A 19092-nucleotide genomic window follows, 5' to 3' on the forward strand; every position below is an offset into this window, starting at 1 on the left:
CTGATAAAAACATATAATATTATGTTAAAATATGGATGAATATATATTTAGCACAATAATTCTAAAACTTTGAATAAATGTATTAAGCATAAAACATTTGATATGATTAGGTCTAAATATAAAATGTGTGAGATAAAAGTATGTAAACCCATACCAGTTACACTGACAATAGATGACTAGGAAAAACACACCAATGGTCGGACAGGCCTTTAAGGGTCATTGCTTATGAAAGAAAAACGCTTGTTCAGGCAGCAATCTGATTTGACTAGAGCAATTCTGGGGAAAGTTATTACACAAGTTATAACAGCAGTTATCCATGTCGATTCACCAGTTATCGATTTATTAGTTTGACGTCATGACACTTTTCTGGCATTTGTGCTCGCGGTGTCTTAGCTATGTCAGAGGGTAGGAGTAATTGTTATCAGGCTATTATTCACCAATAGCTAGTCCGACCTGTTAATGGGACCAGCAGATCACACTGAGCTCAAGATCAAAGCACATGCATCTAAAAACTAATAACACAGAATTAAATCTTGTAACATCGAGTTTCATATCCTTCACATATAAAAAAGATAGATAAAACATTTAATTGTGTTTTTCTTCCTACAAAGATCCATGTTGATCTTTATTCCTTAATCTATTAAATAAATTTGGAAATGTGACTTAATATTTGATCACAGATAATAAATATGGCCAAAGATTAAAACTTAGAATAAATATAACCTACATCCCTCACTGACAAATTAATATAACCAATCTGATCTGATGGCTTTAAAGTATTATTCGAGATATTGATTACGCATGTTGTTATATAGTAAACATATACTGTTCCAATCTTATACCTTGAATATTGATGAAATACAAAGCTTATTGTTTGGGTGAAAAACAGCTTGTACAGTAAGAATTTATACAAGTACTTACAGTGTTCATCTAGCAGATCTGTCCAAAAATATGTCCAAATTATATGATAGGCTGCGTACATCCAATGTTTTAAACCAGAACAACAAACGGTGACCCACTTGAACAACGATTAATGTCCATGTGAAAAGTGGCTCAACCCTAGTGAATACAGGGCCCTTGTTAATTATCCATCCTATAGAATTCTGCATTGGTGATAATAAATAGCAACTCTTTTGTGTTGTTAATGCCTTTTCAAATATTAGCTCAGGCAGAGCCAGGGTAATTTCACAGTGTGGCCTACAGGTTAAAGGACGGACATCTTCTTGTGTTATCACAATATTATATCTTACTATAACAATACGACACCTCACCCCAGAGAACAATGGTCCTACCCAAACTTCAATTATTATTACTAGATTGGATAAAGCATCTGAACACTGTTTGATATAGTGGACTATAATGAAATATATATTTTTTTTAATATATATTTTTCACATCTTTATATTAAAGATACATTATGGGAGATTCGATAACGAGTTGGCAGTTCTCACTATAATAGTTAAAAACTAGATAATGTAAAGGCAATTTGCTGAAAATTTCATTCAAATTGATCCACAAAGAACCAAGAACAAAGCGATCAAATTTCCGCCTAGCCTTGATCATCATTACTAAAGTCAGTACGATAAACAGCATAGTCTCGATTATCCATTTAATCGTTAAATCGTGAAGGAAAGTTATGCAGTAAATCGGCTCACAATCCACTAAAGATCACAGGCTAGCGATGCCATCTAGAGTTGATTATGGTCTGGATAGGTTAATTAATGTCTAATTAATAATTTAGATAACATTTCAGGCCTAAAGAAAGACCTGCAATAGACAGATTTAGCTCTTGCATAATGTATGTTTAAAATATTAATTCAAAATTGTATGTTATTGTTAATAAATAACTCTTTAATTAGATTAAATCAAATCAATTGAACTACAATGAAGTTTTCTGATCTATATTCAAGAACTGCTAACTTAAAACATATAATACAAAACTTTTTAAATATTTGTCCTTTCTCGGCCAACAATGGGATCGAACCTGGGATAAAAAATGTGATCAAAACTATGACCTCCAGGCTAGCGAGCCACTACATGGTAACATTTTGCTGCTAGAGATTCACAGGTTTCTACAAATTGAGAAAGGGTAATAACTTAGCAGAATTGTTGAAATTCGATAGGTTTCTTCATCTCATCAATCTAAGCAATGGGTATAATTTAAAAGTAGATCAGATATCTTTTAGTGCTAAAGAATTCACAAGATTCTACAAAGTGAGCAGGACAAAAACTAGGGTACATCATTTACATTTGATATAATTCCTGACCTTAACATTTTCAACACTGCATCTAAATATAAATCAGACCGTACTTGGCATTCGTAGGACACAAAACAGTATTGCACAAGAAGGGTCGATGGCATGATTTGTTTTAGGTGGAACTGCCACACCACTTGGATTTGCCTTTGCATTGGAATTTGAATACAGTTCTATGCCAATCATCTCTGAAATGTGAATATTCCAGCAGTTATTTAGTCAGAGAACTGTGAAGTGACTGAGATCCCATTGTAACTGTTCAACTCTTCATGGAATAAGACTAACATATCTTGGCCAATACTTAATGCACAGCTCTGAGTGGTTTTGATGACAATGGAAAATAATGATGAATAAAAATTAATAGATGACTCTGAATTTTAAGTAAATCTCATCAAATAAGATGACTACTGGAAGCTGGACAGAGGTAGTGATAATATATGACCACAATAATTTATCAGCATAAAAAGAAAGAAATATTCCAACACTGTTTAGGACTAATCAACTCTTCTAATCAATAAGTATTATGGTCATGGCACTTTATAAGTAAATTATCAAATAATCTTTTATAGGTAGTGGTAGCTCAAACAAAAAAGAAACCTATTCATTAAAACAGTAAGAGAGTATATATAAAGTAACTTGTGTTGTTACAAATATTAATAACACATAGATTAATTTGTAGTAGTGCTACTGATACTGGTTTAAATATGTATGTATTTGAAAGGTTTATGACATTACTGTTTATATTAGGAGGGCATGTTGAGAAAATTAGGCCAACCATTTGTAGAAAGTGATATAATCATTTCCTGTCTTGAAGAAAACAATAGACAAGTTACAGAAGCACTTAATTCTATATTCAAACTTTACCATATGTAATTTAAACTTACTACCGCTTAATAACAGATTACACAGACAACTCGAGGTCATTTGAGCTTATTAACAATATTTAAAACTACAACTATTCCTTTTTTGTAAGGAAAAAGAAAAGAATACAATTAATCACACAATACACAATTTTGAAATTCTCGAAGCCTATGTGTGGGTATAAATAATTTTAAACAATCCATATATCACAAGAGCTATAAAATGACACCCTGGTACCTCCAGCATTCAACTTAGAAGAAAAAGTTATTTTTTCAAACACCTTGAAGTCTGCAACTGTTGACCTTGTATCACTTGAAAAGACTCAGACAATTAATATTAGTTGTACTTGTTTCTGATTATAAAACACAAATTCATTTATAAATATGCTATGGTAGTCTACCCCAGATATAAAAGCAAAGCAGTTATTGCCTACACAGATAAGATGGACAGATAAATGGAGGAATTCAACTCACCACAGATTCATTCCCACCATCTTCTTACACATAATCTGACAATTACAACAAAACAGAGAAATATCTCTCATTAACTGGTACAATATGGGCCTAGTTGATTCAGCAAGTCGAGATTCAACAGCTTGATCAGATTTCAGATCTGGGTAGACCAATGTTTAGAGAAAGTCGTGATTAAGACCTCTCATTATACACAATGTATAACATATATTTTATATTTCTCTAACTCTCTATAGGCTTGTACATCGACAGCCAACAATATTGGTTTCAGTTTAAATAAAGAAAAAAAGTCCATTGTTCCTTGAAAGTAGCAGATTGTTATGAATTTCATTGCATTTGTTAAGCCTTCTATTTCCAATCAAAATATTTTAATGAACAAATTTAATAACAATTTTTTTTTTCTTTTAACTAAAATATATTAGATTCGGTTAAAGAGTAATTATGTAATAAATCACATTTACCTATGTAATAAAACTAGCAAATACAAACAAATGAGCTTTATACTGGATGGCAATATTATTGAAATATATATCTAATGAATAATATAATTTACATATCTCTTCTACTGAACTATTAATTGCATTTTAATATTTTTTATTTGTTCCGTTATACTTGTAACATCAGTGTTTTCTGTTTTAATTAAACACAAAATATAGGTTAATTGCTATATAGATTATTTAGATTACCAAACTATGACCACACAGGAATATTTGGTTCAATGTGTTTAATACCTGATGTTGGAAAACAGGTTGATTTTTTACCCCCAATGAGCTATGTTTATGCAGATAAATTTTTAAGATATAATAACTAAAGCAAGAACAAAACTACCGATTTAAAGAAGCTTTTTAGAATCTCAGCTACAACAATTTATACGTCCATTTATCTGTTCTTTCACCAATAATGACAGACTGACTCATATAAACCTTTATTGCTTCGTGGGCGCTGGAAAGTGCTTGGGGTTTTGCTAGCATTGATCATTGATTGTAGATAAATTTGTGCCAAGTGCAGCATAAAAATTTGGTAGCGCTGATCAATTATGCAATGTGAGGTCAGACTTGTTGCGGCTGGATAATGTAATGTAAGAATGATAGCGATCTGTATCGAGGTGCTGATAAAACTTCTATCTTTCCATTGATTTTTTAATAATTTTAAATCGCATCCAGGGTCAACAGACAATCATCTTAGAGAAAAACATGTTGAGTGTAATGGTGCTCATGATTATATTTAAAGATTGAAAGTGTGAAGAGAGTATCTCATACCAGAGCATGTAGTTATTTTTTTTCTAACATTTAAACCCTAATTTAAATTAAAGTATAAAAGTATTGTTTCAAGATTTTAAAGTGATGTATATGCAGTTAATGGCAGGCAATCACACCAATGTCTTACACTTTTAATCATTGAGGGGATTGGATGGCTGAATGGTTAGCACGTGCGTCCTGTATCATAAGGTCTGTCATTGAGTCAACTGAAGTGGTTTCGATTCACCGGTTGTACGTGACAAAGAGTAGGGTCACCTGTCCAACCTCGTGGATTTTCTCCAGGGCCTCCGTTTTCTTCCCACTGCTAAAGACCCCTATGCACAAGTGAATTATTGAAATAAAATCGAACCATATGTTAGTCCCGAAATGACCCAGTTTGTGTCGCATGGATGTTAAACCCCATTTCTCTCTCTCTCTCTCTCTCTCTCTCTCTCTCTTACTCATTAGACAAAATGCATTATATTAAACTGCATTTAAAGTTTCATGGCTGCCGCACACCAAGTTCAACTGAAGGATGGTCAAATTTTCTTTGAGTTGTGTGAAAATATACCACACATTATACACAAAATTTTAGGGACTCAGATTGGTTGATAAATCTAGCCCTGGGTTTCCATAATCACCTGAACAACAGGACACACTTCAATGTTCCCGCAACCTTTGTTGATACTAGCTTAAAACAGCACACATCTATGATTGGAATCAAAACTGACATTGACGATTTCAAAGGATTTTATATCTTGATTTGTTTTGTGGGATGACAATCTGTCTTCATTCAAAATATCAAATCTGTAGATAAATATATAACAGTTGAGATATAAACAATTGTTCTAAAATTAAAACTAACATTAGTAAATAGACCAGCTTTTCACATAACTAATCAAAATAACACATCAGATCAACCCAATTCAATATTTCTTTTGACCTAAATCAAAGTGGTTTAGTCTTTAAACAATTTCTGAATAGTGTGGAAGCTCAACAAAGTCCTAATGAAGAGAAATTGTAATATTCTGAAGCAATAATTAGTGTACCAATAAATAGAAAAGCCAGGAAAGAAGTATTAAACCACCCAATATGACTTTTTCCTTTTCATATTGTTATAATCATAACCCAATAGAAATTACATTGACGCATAAAGTCCCAACTTATCCTTTATAATATATTTCACAATAAACAACCACTAACAAACATATTATTGCTTTCTTCAATTGAAAATATAAAGCAACAGGATTTCTTGAAATCAGGTATTAAAATAACTATGATTGACAAAAGACATCCTAGCAACACAAAACTATATTGGCTGAATGCAGTAGAATTTATAATGTGTGATTATATCTGAACCCGGACTCATGTGAATAATGTGATTTATACAAATGCAGAATAAGAATTAAAGGAAATATTGTATCAATTTATATATCTATGCAGCATCAAACAAGTTTCTCAATCATTTGGCAATGTGTTTGTCAGAGAACACTTGAAGCAGGTGGCCATATATGACATATAATTATATTCTAACAATGTTTTATTGGCAAATTTCACAGGAGAGTTATTTTAATTTGTGGCCTTCTACAGGCCTTTCTTAAATATGCTGTTTTATTTAATCTTTTTTCAGTCACCATTTCCAAGTATAACTGACAAACGACCTGATGGGTGTTTTGACATTATACATTTAATACATGATATCTTTAAACGATACCATTCATTAATCGCCAAAATATATACATTCTGTAGTCTAGTATTGAAAGATTATCTATTAAATCTGAATCATTCCTGATCACCATATTAGTAATCATATTTAAATCATTCCAACTTTAAGACGATAACAGGAATTTTTTTTTGCTTTTGCAACTTAATCCAAATTAATGTTGAATAAGATTTCAAATTCTACAAAAATTCACAACGCATTAGTAAACAGTCATATTGTATAATAATTTAGCAAAAACTCCATTTTCTACAGAAAATAGATCAATGAGATATAAATTGCTTTACCACCTCTAATTGATCAAAAAATAGCTTTTTTTGTAAATCACGGCTTCAGTGAAAGAAGTCATCATTAAGTTTATAATTTTCTTAACAAATAAATTGTATTATTTATTTGAATGCTTCATATTTGTTGACAATATTACTCCCGAGAGCTAGCTTTCTTCAATTTTGTTCGTTTATTATTAATCACCAGCCTTGATAACTATATATCCTTTCAAAAATTGTCTTTCTGTCCATTTCTCCACTTGTCTAATTACAGTTATAATCAATCAATGACTAATTAGCTAGGTCTTTAATTAGTGCTAGAGTCCCTTCCAAAAATAGTTTATTAAGAAACTCTGTCAATACAATCAATGAACAATTACCTTCTTTAAGGCATATATAGAAATAAATATAAAAGAAAATTGATTTCATTAATGGAAAATAAACAGCCTATGTATTTCTTCATATTTCTAGAAAATGAGTGAATATTTGTACACCTTAGAAAGGTTTATTTCAGCATCTAACATCGATAATTAATTAAATCTCAATGACACAGCTATGTTTTTGAAGCGAAAGTGTACTTCTATCTGTTTATATTATTTAACCTTTCAGAATAATTGTGCAAATAACATTATTTTACAAATCTTTATTTTGACATAGAGACAGGAATAATCAGTACTCTTCAATTTCAGATATACATTGCAAAAAAATAAGAATGGCCACATTTGAAAGCATATTCAAATAGTAAGTGCAAGAGAACCGCACAACACACAAAACAAAACCGTGGGCAAGACAAACCACACAAACATTGTAAGAAATAACATCAAATCAGGTGACTGGATCCGGGGGCTAGCCATAGGAACACCTAATTGGAAAGGAAATGTAGTAAAATGGTTCTTAACGTCCTACTTTTCTGCACCAATCAGGCTAATGAAGACTGACATATTCCGTGTAGTGTGTATGGACAGCGGTACTATAGCCTACTTATATTTCTAATTCCAACAGTCATGGGTTTCTATGTGCCTGCAAATGTGTACATGGAACCTCAGTACTGCAACATTGACAAGGGCAAAGGTGATAAGTAAGATGGTAAGAATCAAAGATAGGTTACCGGGCAACGAAACATACGTCCACAGCAGCTAAATCGTCTGGGCAGTCAACAAGTGTTGTTGGATATTTTTACTTTTTTCGGTAATAAAACATTTATAATACACTAAAATCTGATTAAGAGTAACAACTCATGAAGTAATTTTCAGAAAACCATTAGAATTTATTTGATTTTTATAAAGTTCTGCCCCATGCTAACGTTTAGTATACAAAACTTTTAATATCATGGATTTAGCTGTTCAAGTCATAAAAATTTACTTAAACTCTGTGTATCAATCTGAAGTCAATCGGATGATAACTTTAGCCTGTAGAGCGTCACAAGATTTTTCAAAGTGATCAAGGGCCATAACTTTGGCAAAAATTATCGGAAATCGTTGAAAATCAATAGGAATCTTCATTTCATGACCTCAAACACTGTGTATAAATTTTAAGTCAATCAGATATTAACTTTTGCCTCTAGAGCGTATACAAGATTTTTTGAAGTGATCAAGGGCCATAACTTTGGCAGTAATTATCAGAAATCGCTGAAAATCAATAGGCTTCTTCATCTCATAACCTTAAACACTGTGTATAAATTTAAAGTCAGTAATTATTGGAAATTGCTGAAAATCTTCATCTCATGACCTTAAACACTGTGTATAAATTTAAAGTCAATCGGATATTAACTTTAGCCTCTAGAGTGTCCACAAGCGACGACAATATATGACCACATTTCAATATTCTTTTCGCAGTCGACAACGTCATGCTGGTTTTTTTTTTTGGGGGGGGGGGCTTGGAAAATAAATAAATGTTTAAATTACATATTTTACTTTGATCAACGTTAACAAGAAATGGAAGAGGGAAAATTCAATTCAGCAAAACCGTTTCGTGATCTCTGATCTCTGTTAACTCAGCATATTTTCTCAGATTTTCCACTGTTATGATTGTTTATTATGCTTTTATCATTAATTCAGAACTCTCGGGACATTTGAGAAGATTATTCAGCAATTTCACAGAAAAAATAATGCATATTAACACACATCTTAAGAAAACATCGAGAATGTAAGAGAAGATTATTGAGCATCTTTACAAATCAGACCACACCTCAAAAAAAACTCACACATAACAGAAGAGATTCTCAACACTTCAGAAACTTATCAAGGTAGAACGTTGAAGCATATTGTGTGTAATATACTAAACTGCAAAAAAAACCTTCAGTACGATTTCAAAATCAGAGAGGCACTTTAATCAAATCATTCTAGAAAACAACTTACTGAATGGATCAAAACAATTTTTTGTCAACAGTATGTCGATACATTAGTGATTAATTCAACACAATTCCAAGACATTACGAGAAGGTTTAGAGTCTGTACACAGTCTCTACATCAGTATCTGGTGTGTCCACCGCGAGTGTCAATAACAGTGCAGCGTCTGTACATGGAGTGGACCAGACAATTGATGAACGTATTGGCACCTTCAGTACGATTTCAAAATCAGAGAGGCACTTTAATCAAATCATTCTAGAAAACTACTTACTAAATGGATCAAAACAATTTTTTGTGAACAGTATGTTGATACATTAGTGATTAATTCATCACAATTCCAAGACATTACGAGAAGGTTTAGAGTCTGTACACAGTCTGTACATCAGTATCTGGTGTGTCCACCGCGAGTGTCAATAACAGTGCAGCATCTGTACATGGAGAGGACCAGACAATTGATGAACGCTATTGGCACCTGGAACCACACTCTCAGAAAAGCCTGGCACAATCCATCGGCTGTGTTTGGTCTCGGTACAGCGTTATTAACTCTCCTCTGAATTTCATCCCAAAGATGTTCAATCAGGATTAATTCTGGACTAAGGGCTGGCCAGTGCATAACGTTTACACCCTCCTGCTGTAGAAAGTCCCGAGTAACTCTGGCGTTGTCATGCTGGAAAATGTTGTTTCGATGACGTGCGAAATGTACGACGTGGGGTCTGAGAGCTTGATCTATGTAGCGCACTGCTTCCTCCTCTTCCTGAACCCAAATTTTGGAACACTACAGGACCCACTCTCTGGTTCAGGTCGATTCCACCCCAAACCATTATGCTTGGACCTCCCCATGAGTCTCGTTTCATGACACATTGGTCAGAATAACACTGGCCACGTTGACGCCATATTCTGGTCCTGCCATCTGCAGTTGATACGCAATACCGACTCATCTGTGAACAGAATAGTTCTCCATTGCCTGTGTCGCCAGTTCTGATGTTGTTGGGCAAACTGTAGACATTCACGTTGATGGCGAGGGATGAGGATCGGTCCACGGTAAGGTCTACAGCAATGAATGTTCTCTCTGGTGAGACGTCGGCACACTGTATCGGTACTGATGAGTCTTCCATGTGTTCCCACTGTCTGACGGGCAGTCTCAGATGCCTGTGTGAAGAGATTCTGCACATGCTGTCGCACATGGTGGTCTTGTCGCCTTGGTCTACCAGTTCGGGGGCAATCATCCGTGGTGTTGGTGACCTGAAAGTATTGCAGAAGCCTGTAGATGGTCCGAACATTGACCTGGAAGTGATTGGCAACGGCTTGGGCAGTGTGGCCAGTGTCAAGTCTTCCAAGCACTGGGTTCCTCTTAGCTGTCGTGAGTCGTGGCATGCTGCTAACGTTGTAGTGTGAATGATTCAACCAGGTATGGGGGTGCATTTTATAGGGCTGGTCCAGGTGAACAGCATGTGCAGCATGAGTTACATGAAAATCATGGAGAACACATTACCATCTCAGAAGTCAGGGTGTGTTTTTGGGAACATTTGTCCGGTTCAATTCTGTGTTTGGGAAGGAGCCTTATTACTCAGGTAAAGTTTTTGGCAAGTTTTATGCAATGCGTCTATTCAGAGTAACATACCAACCTGACGTTTCTTTTGCTGCTTAGTATACATCAGAAAGTAATATCATTTTGACACATCATAAGCTTATAAAGCTAAAGCATCTCAACAATTCAGTGATAACAGAAACCTGAAGCATCCTGCTAACATGGCAATTAACCTGATAAAGTTAGAACTTCACAGCAGACACACCAGAACCTAATAGAGCTAGAGTATCGCCAGGCAGGGTAAGCTTACTCTTCCGGACACCTGTTACCACTGTTTGTCGTGTATTTTGTACACGAGGAGCAGTCCATTTGCTGATTACACTATTTTGCTTGAATACACTATTTTGCCTATAAGATTTTTTAGGACTTCGAATTCTGTCTTATGGTTTGGATTGTTCGTACTTGGTTTTATTTTATCTCAACACATAAGAACCTCTTAAAGCTATGGTATCTATCTCAATACAGAATATCTTAAAGCTGGAACATCTTCTCAAAATAGACCACCATAATAATCATCAATTTGTGGGAAAAGTTAGGGGAACATTGACCTTCTGGTAGAGACATATAGCCCAATCAGACGCTTAAGTTAAACTGGTTTAAAAAACCCGGGGATTGTTAAGCCAGTTTAACTTAGTCGTCTTAACGCAAATGTGGGGCAAATAAACCAGTCTAAAAACCCCAGCTCGCGACCTGTCTTGAAGAAGGCTTTTTATTTTAAACTGGTTCAACTTGGCCGTCTGAACGTGTGGGCTTAAAAACCCCGGCTTCAGCACGTTTGAGCATGCACAGTACACAGTGCCGTTGTTATCGAAAGCAAGCGTATTTAACTCTAACATCCGACCGAAGAGGTCAGAATAGTTAAACTGGTTTGGCTTATAGTACGTGTGAACACAACAGGATCCTGTCTTAAAAGCCCCACCGATTTTGAACTGGTTATAAATAAGAGTCTGAATGCTATATTAGAAAGATCTATTATATAGACCACAGTTTTATAGACTTTAGAATAACAGGAAAACATGTGATCAGTGACAGCAAGATGAGTGAATAATAATATATGAACAAAAATGTCGAAATAGGCTAAAAATATAAAATTTAGCTTGCTTTCATGTTATATATCATTAAAAAGATATTTTCAGCCTTTTTTTTATTATTTTTGTTCCAACTCATTTTGCTATCAAAGCTCACATATTTTATAGATAACTTGGAAACAGAAATATTTTGAAAGCTGAGTACTGGATATTCTGCAGATAAAAAGGATCATGTGTGACATTCTGCATATCAGAAGAATCACTCGAGACATCTGCAGATTAGATGGTCCATGTGAGACTTAACGCATCAAGAAGACACATAGCATATCCTGGTGATTTCAAACACATTGCATCCTATTCTGAAGATCATAAGAATCATGCGAGATACTCAACGATTAGATCATGCAAGGAATTGTTACAATTTAGGGTAGTCTAAATAACAAATGGATTGTATAATAGATTCTATAGCAAGGGGTGAAACATTTTAAAGATCAATTCGATCATAGATTCTGAAGTTTTACAATTGAAGAAATTGTCATTATCTCTTTAGGGCTGTAATGACTTATGAACCACTATCTTTCAAGTGATGTATCATGATTCACATGATTTGTGTATTGAATCTGGAGATGCTGAATCAATTTTTCATGATGCTTTTTATTCTTTTGAAAATATGACTTTTGGATCCTTTACCAGGCTTTAGTTGAAATAACAACACTGCATAGGAACAGTTTACTATGAATAGCCCAACTATTAGCATTTGTGTCTTCCTTTAGTTCTTTACATTTGGGTTGTTAACATTATGATAACTCTCCGTGAAGTAAACTAAAGTCTTTTGATCTTTATATATTATGGGATATTATTGATATGAAAAATCCTCCAGTCAAATACAAATCAAAAGTTTGGAAAACCTGTGGGTTTTTTTTTAAAAAGTGACACAACAAAAAGTTGTTTATAGAATATGTAAAGCTGTTCTAAACTATTGATATAACGTGACAAATCTGACCACTCCCATGACATGGCACCACAACTCAAAGTAGATCTATATTGTCTGCTACAGTCAACACTGTGACCTTGTTATGAATCAGGATTTGAATCGCATCACAACATCTGAATCGAAATATGTATCGAATCGTGACTGTAGTTGAGATAGCCAGCACTAATCACCATATGATTGAAACTGTAATCTACTTTTACATTCAATGTTATAATATATTTTCACAGCAACAAATTCACAGATATACCTAATTTATAAAGAACTATTGTTGTACTTAAGTAAATCTATCTGATTACAGCTCAAGTTAATATTCTATAGGATAGTCCTTGATGAATATCATTAATGACATTAATACTTGTTGAATATATATTGATCCCCTCCAACATAATCATATTGCACAAATTATTACCTCATTCCTTGCTTATTAAGGTATATATATTCTTCTATTCAATGAAACTCTAAATGAAATACCTCTGTTAATAAGGATATTTGAGCACAATTGTTTTTTGAAAGGAAAACATAATTACAAATGTAGTTTAATAAAACAAAATTCCTAGATATATAGTAACATGTTGTAATCTGGTACTAAACATAAATAGATATATCTAGTTTTTCAAAATTATTATCATTCTATTTTAGAAATAATTACTGTCACATATTGATATTGAATATGAACTGAACTGTCAATATGAGAGAAAAATAGCCCTCCATATAATATTTAACTAAAATGGACTTTCCTTTGTTAACCTTCGTCTTGCAAGTGATTATGTGACGTGAAGCTGGCAAATTAATTAGTCTTTACTAATCAGTGGGATTATCTGCCAGCCTGATGCAAAAATCTAATTAGGTTATTAATTGATCGTGCCTGAAACTGAAAGAAATTTCCATAATTAGTAGAAGTAGGGTAGCCGATACATGATTCATCAGTTAATGAACATTTTATAATGAAATATAAGAGAGAAGAAGAAAGGAAAATCTATCATTGATCAGACTGTCAGAGCAATTAACTAGAAATGGATCTAATATTTGTCTCTATCTCATATTAAAGGAGTTAAATAAAGTCTTTGTTTACATCACATACACAACAGCCTAGGTTTCTAGCTCTTATTCTGGGACATGATTATTCACAGAAGAAAATATTCACATTTCTTATCAAATAATATACATTCTAGAAGAAACTGTGTGTATATGTATTTATTCAAGAATTATCCAACTATTCAACTGATGGTAAGCCTTCAATAATTATCCAACTACTGTATTTAACTGATGGTTACAGCCTTCAAGAATAAGTTAACTATTCCACCAATGGATAGCCTTCGGGAATAAGCTAACTTTTCCTGTGATGGTTAACCAAACAGACTTAGCCTTCCATTCCACTTATTGTTAAGCTAACTATTCCACTGACGGTTAGCCTTCAAGAATAAGCTAACTTTTCCTGTGATGGTTAGCCTAACAGACTTAGTCTTCTATTCCACTTATTGTTATTGTCTTCCAAGGTTTAGCCAGCCAATTCAATGATGGTTAGTTAGACTTCTAACATTAGACAGCATTTCTCTTACTGGTCAGACTTCAAGATTCAGCCAACTATTCCATTGATGGTTAGCCTGCAACATTCCGCTAACAACTCTGCTAATGTTTATCTTTAAAGCGAGAATTTCATATTTTCTAAGAAAGTCAAAACATAATTATTTTTATGTCTTTTGCGCAATAGGTTATCAACTCACTATTACACGACCATAGGCATTATTTCCCACACTTAAAAATCATTGACACAGGAAATAATAACACAATTACCTCCCTTGTTTTCCTATTCCCCCCCATGGAATAGCTATCTTCAAACGTTTGAATTTGAAGTTGAAAATGATATTTTTGCCAATTTCTCAACTGGCAATAGTGAATTATAGGATTAATAGGATTATTCTTTAACAAGGTAGGAGTGTTTATAGATACCATCTATTTTAAGGCTTTATTTTAATAAATTTGAAAAATATAACTTAAAAATATGAAATTGTAACTTTTAAAGATTCTGCAAACTATTCGATTAAGACTAAAAAGTTCAATAATTTAGTCAACCATTCCAAAAATTCTAGTCTTCAAGCTAGCATGTTTTAAGTATTAACTAACATTTTCACAAATTTTTATGTAAGAAATGTTACAAAAATATACCCCTACCTATAATTCTGTCATTATCCATAATTACATTGCAATCAAATCATACAAGATTATAAATTTATCAAGATAGTTTTTGATTAGTGGGTGAAATGTGATATATCAAATATCTTCAGTATACTTATAATATCATATCTACAGATTAATTATGACTAAAAATGAAGTTGTATGACTGATATCAGATGAAATAGACATTATCCATGTAAATATACAAAACCAATTAATAATACAATATTTAACAATTTCAACAGGTCTAGAAATAATGCAACTGTAAAATGGTCTTTAAAATGACATAGTCCAATAACTGTCTCATTTGAATTCAAACTTGTAGGATAATTAAATCTTCAGCTTAGCAGGTATTCATTTTCATATCTTATTCAAATCCATTATTAATTGGGCAGACTATTAAACTATATTTGATCTTGGATATAAAACTTTTCGACCCACCCTGTAATAGTTTGTTAAGAGGTTGACATAGCTCTTTCCCACCAATTTATAACTGTTTTATGATTTACAAGATTGTAATATCTTATTACATTTCACTTGATAACAGAGCTAATTGATAATATATATTTTCTATAATAAGTCAATAATAAACTTCTACTGCCTTCTACTCATGTGAAGTCTATTTCTAAAAGAATCCACAAACTAGACTTCAGTATTATTAATTTATGCTCATTAAATAAATTTATGAAACTTTTAGGGATTTATAAATTGTAATTTAAGCTCCACTTAAAAATTATGATCAATAAATAATCAATAAATTATATTACCTTTCATAATTTATCGTAGGCCTACATTTCTGTAAATCCTATACAAATGTGAGCATTGTTTATGGACAGCATAAAAATACATATTTTCAGATCTGGCAAGTGACAGACAAGAATACTACAACAGTTTGTTTGTTCGTAAACACCTCAAAAGAGAAGCGGTATTGTGTTTTAGAAAGAGTATGCAGACCCCGGCCAAAATGACACCCACCACTGTGCAGTTCACCCATCACAGTTGCCGTTTCTCTTCCCCACCCCACCTTAAGTATGTTATTTCTGGACACATAATATGTCAGATACCTACCATAAGCTAATTAAGTTCATACGTAAAATTTACATCAGTGATTCATATCAGGTCTCTATATTATACTGCAATACGGCCATAAATCATTACTAATAAGGCAGATAGCTTCTATCATTCTAATTATCTCCCTTACTGACTTCCATTGATTTTTGGTAACACAGAGCAGACCAATTATACTGGTAATTTACAAATACAATCACTTAATTTATACAACACAACAGTGGGTGGGGGTGAGGGGGGGGGGAATAAATTCTAATTTTACAGTCATAATATAAGACAGTCATCTTCTAAGTGGAAAAAAATGGGTGGAAACAGAAATGTGCATATAAATGTGTGAAAGGTACAACCTGTTGTGTTTAAAATTTCCTATAATTACAAATTCAGACAATTCAAAATCTACTACATGTACATGTCTAACTATGGTCTTTAATATATTAATATATACTAAATATCCTAACTTATACCTATTTCAACAGATTTCTTAACCTCAAAGTAATTTCTTGAAATTAATGAGTTGGAAACAAATGGTGGAAAATAGCATTAACTATCTACTATTAAATGTAAAAATTTCACACAGATGAATTAATTGTGGTCTTTTGTACTCGTGGATCTATTATCATTGCTCGACCTCTGCTTGAGGAGATCTTCTAACCCTCCATTGTTTAAAGCCACTCACAGTAAAAATGGCTGTTTGTATGAACAATAATGGTCGCCCATGATAAAATATTGACTTTCAGATTAATCTAATTACTGTAAATAAAACCTCCGAGTAATGAAAAGTTTGAACCCTCTGTTTAACTGACGGTGAAATGCCTATCTTAAATTAACAATGATAAAAGCCATATGAATATTCTAATATCTTTGAATAATACAAAAAACTTTAATTTCAATTGTAAACTTGAAACGTCCAAAATTAATGTTTTTTGCATTGAAACACATTGTTTTAGAACAAAGCAACATTTATTAACATCATAAATGTAACTTTACCTTTCAACTTAATAAATAGAAAACTTTTAATATAATTGCCCCAATTAGACAAAACAAAATTAATGTAGGACCTACAAAAAATACTGTTTGTATGTATTGTCACGGAATACTAATAAATATCTGTCACCTTTTTGATGTTTTAAATGATATTAATTAAATGTAGGGATGTTATTAAAAATATCTAAATGAATGTAAAATCAATAAATTCTAACGATGATAAAATGTGCTTCATGAAACAATCATTTTTAATGTTATCATTTATAACATAAAAACACCTCAGGATCAAATTAAACTAATGATAATAAAGCAATTATGTTTAATATGAATTCAAAGAATGTTTAATAACGACATTACAATGTTATATGTAGATGTTATTAATGTCTCATACAAAGTGAAAACAATCTATATTCACTCTATATTCCTCTGATGATTAATATTCTAAAACAGAATACTATCTGAATTAAAACAATATTTTATTAACCCTATATTAAAAGGTACTCTTATTTCACTGTAAGTATACACCATGAAAAGAACATATGTTGAACTTCACACTAATCTGACTAGGTACATGTAACTAGAAAAGCCTATAGATATCTATTGACCAGTTACTGATGATAGGCTTGACTACCGTCTCACACTAAACACTACATAAAACATTAAACCAATAGATGTCCCCTCCCCCTTCCCAATACATACTCTACATAAGTTATTTTCTATTAGAACAAAGCAATTTACCTGTTGATGTCAGTTGACAATCTAAAACAATTACCATACTTTAACACTGCCAAACTTTATGTCATGTGTCATCAGTTCAACAAAACACTGGTACAAATGTTAGTTTCTTGTCATTTCCAATGTATTGTCTTCAGCACAAGTCATTAGGCACGCTGGTGGCTTAACAAGTTTTTCACCTGTCGATTAGATGAGCCAATTTTACATACCTTTAGCTATGAATTTGAACTTAGATGATAAGACAGCTTAAGGGCTGACCTAGTTTAAAGCTTGATTTTCTTTATCAAAGTTATTAACTCATTTTAACCAAACAAGGGTGATATTAAGTTTAGTTTGTTATTCAGGTGATAAATTAATGTGCTATTACCTCATGTCACTCGCTGATCACTTGAACACTATTGTTGACATAGCCATATTACACAACACTCTTATCAACTTTATTCAACCATTATAGATTATAACCAGGTAAATATACATATCCTCAACACAAATCTTAATTACCTTTTATGTACCTTTGGTAAAAATCAATGTTTTTTGGGGATTTTTAAAAATTAACAATGGTTTCCATGAATATTTGATACTGCAAAACTAGATATCGATACAAAGGGATCCCTTTACTATACTTGTTTAAGAATAAATATGAATTCTAATCGTTGTCTTGTCTTTTTCTGATATAGATTTTAATACAAAATATATGTTTACTGAAGATGCTATCTATTATATTAGGTCTCAACATTAATTAAAAGGAAGTATAATCTATTTAATTACCTGTTAAAGGTATCTTTTTAGTATAAATTCTTGGTGACAAGAAACCGAATTCCAATGGAGACAAGTTCAGGAGATAAGTTGCCTACTGTTGGGCACCTTACATTTGCCACTAATGAAATGATTAATTATAGTGGATAAGACGGGGTTCGCAGATAAAGAGTATAATAGAAGTGACCAAGATAAAGACAAGCCATTCACATTACAGACAATGGCCTATAATTACCAGCCAACCAGAGAGGAATACTGATTATCAGTGGCGCAAACACCTTTTGATTGTGAGGCACCTTGTAAACGATGGGAGATTTCCTTACTTATGTATCATAAAGGTTAGGTTAATCATATATTTATCACATTTGTTACACGCTGCCATTTCCCCTTCGTTTTCACATGCAAATAATATGAGAAGCGTTTGTGACTAAGAGTATTAACACTAAAGCCTCATTGAGAAATGAAATTTTTACTTCTTCTGACTTGATGAAAAGATGGAGCAAATTGGCTAATATTGGATGGCTGGGCCATAAGAGTTCTTGTTAACAGGCGAAAATGAACGTCTTCGTTGAATTGATTTTCTTGGACTAATGACCTCATTCTTTA

At 32.8% G+C, this 19092-nt stretch overlaps 1 protein-coding gene across 2 annotated transcripts in view; it reads right to left on the minus strand.

The window, feature by feature from the left end:
* Window positions 1-18640, minus strand: part of LOC126815155 (zinc finger homeobox protein 4) — a 60210-nt gene extending 41570 nt beyond the window's left edge. The window contains exon 1 of one of the 2 annotated variants that reach the window (XM_056099455.1): window positions 18499-18640. The gene's annotated coding sequence lies outside the window, so the exon portion shown is untranslated. Of the gene's footprint in view, window positions 1-17733; window positions 17777-18498 lie in introns of those variants that run through there. The other variant, XM_056099454.1, reaches the window with a different exon arrangement.
* Between the last annotated feature and the right edge of the window lie 452 nt (window positions 18641-19092).

Source organism: Patella vulgata, chromosome 3, assembly GCF_932274485.2.
Source record: "Patella vulgata chromosome 3, xgPatVulg1.2, whole genome shotgun sequence".
Taxonomy (NCBI): domain Eukaryota; kingdom Metazoa; phylum Mollusca; class Gastropoda; family Patellidae; genus Patella; species Patella vulgata.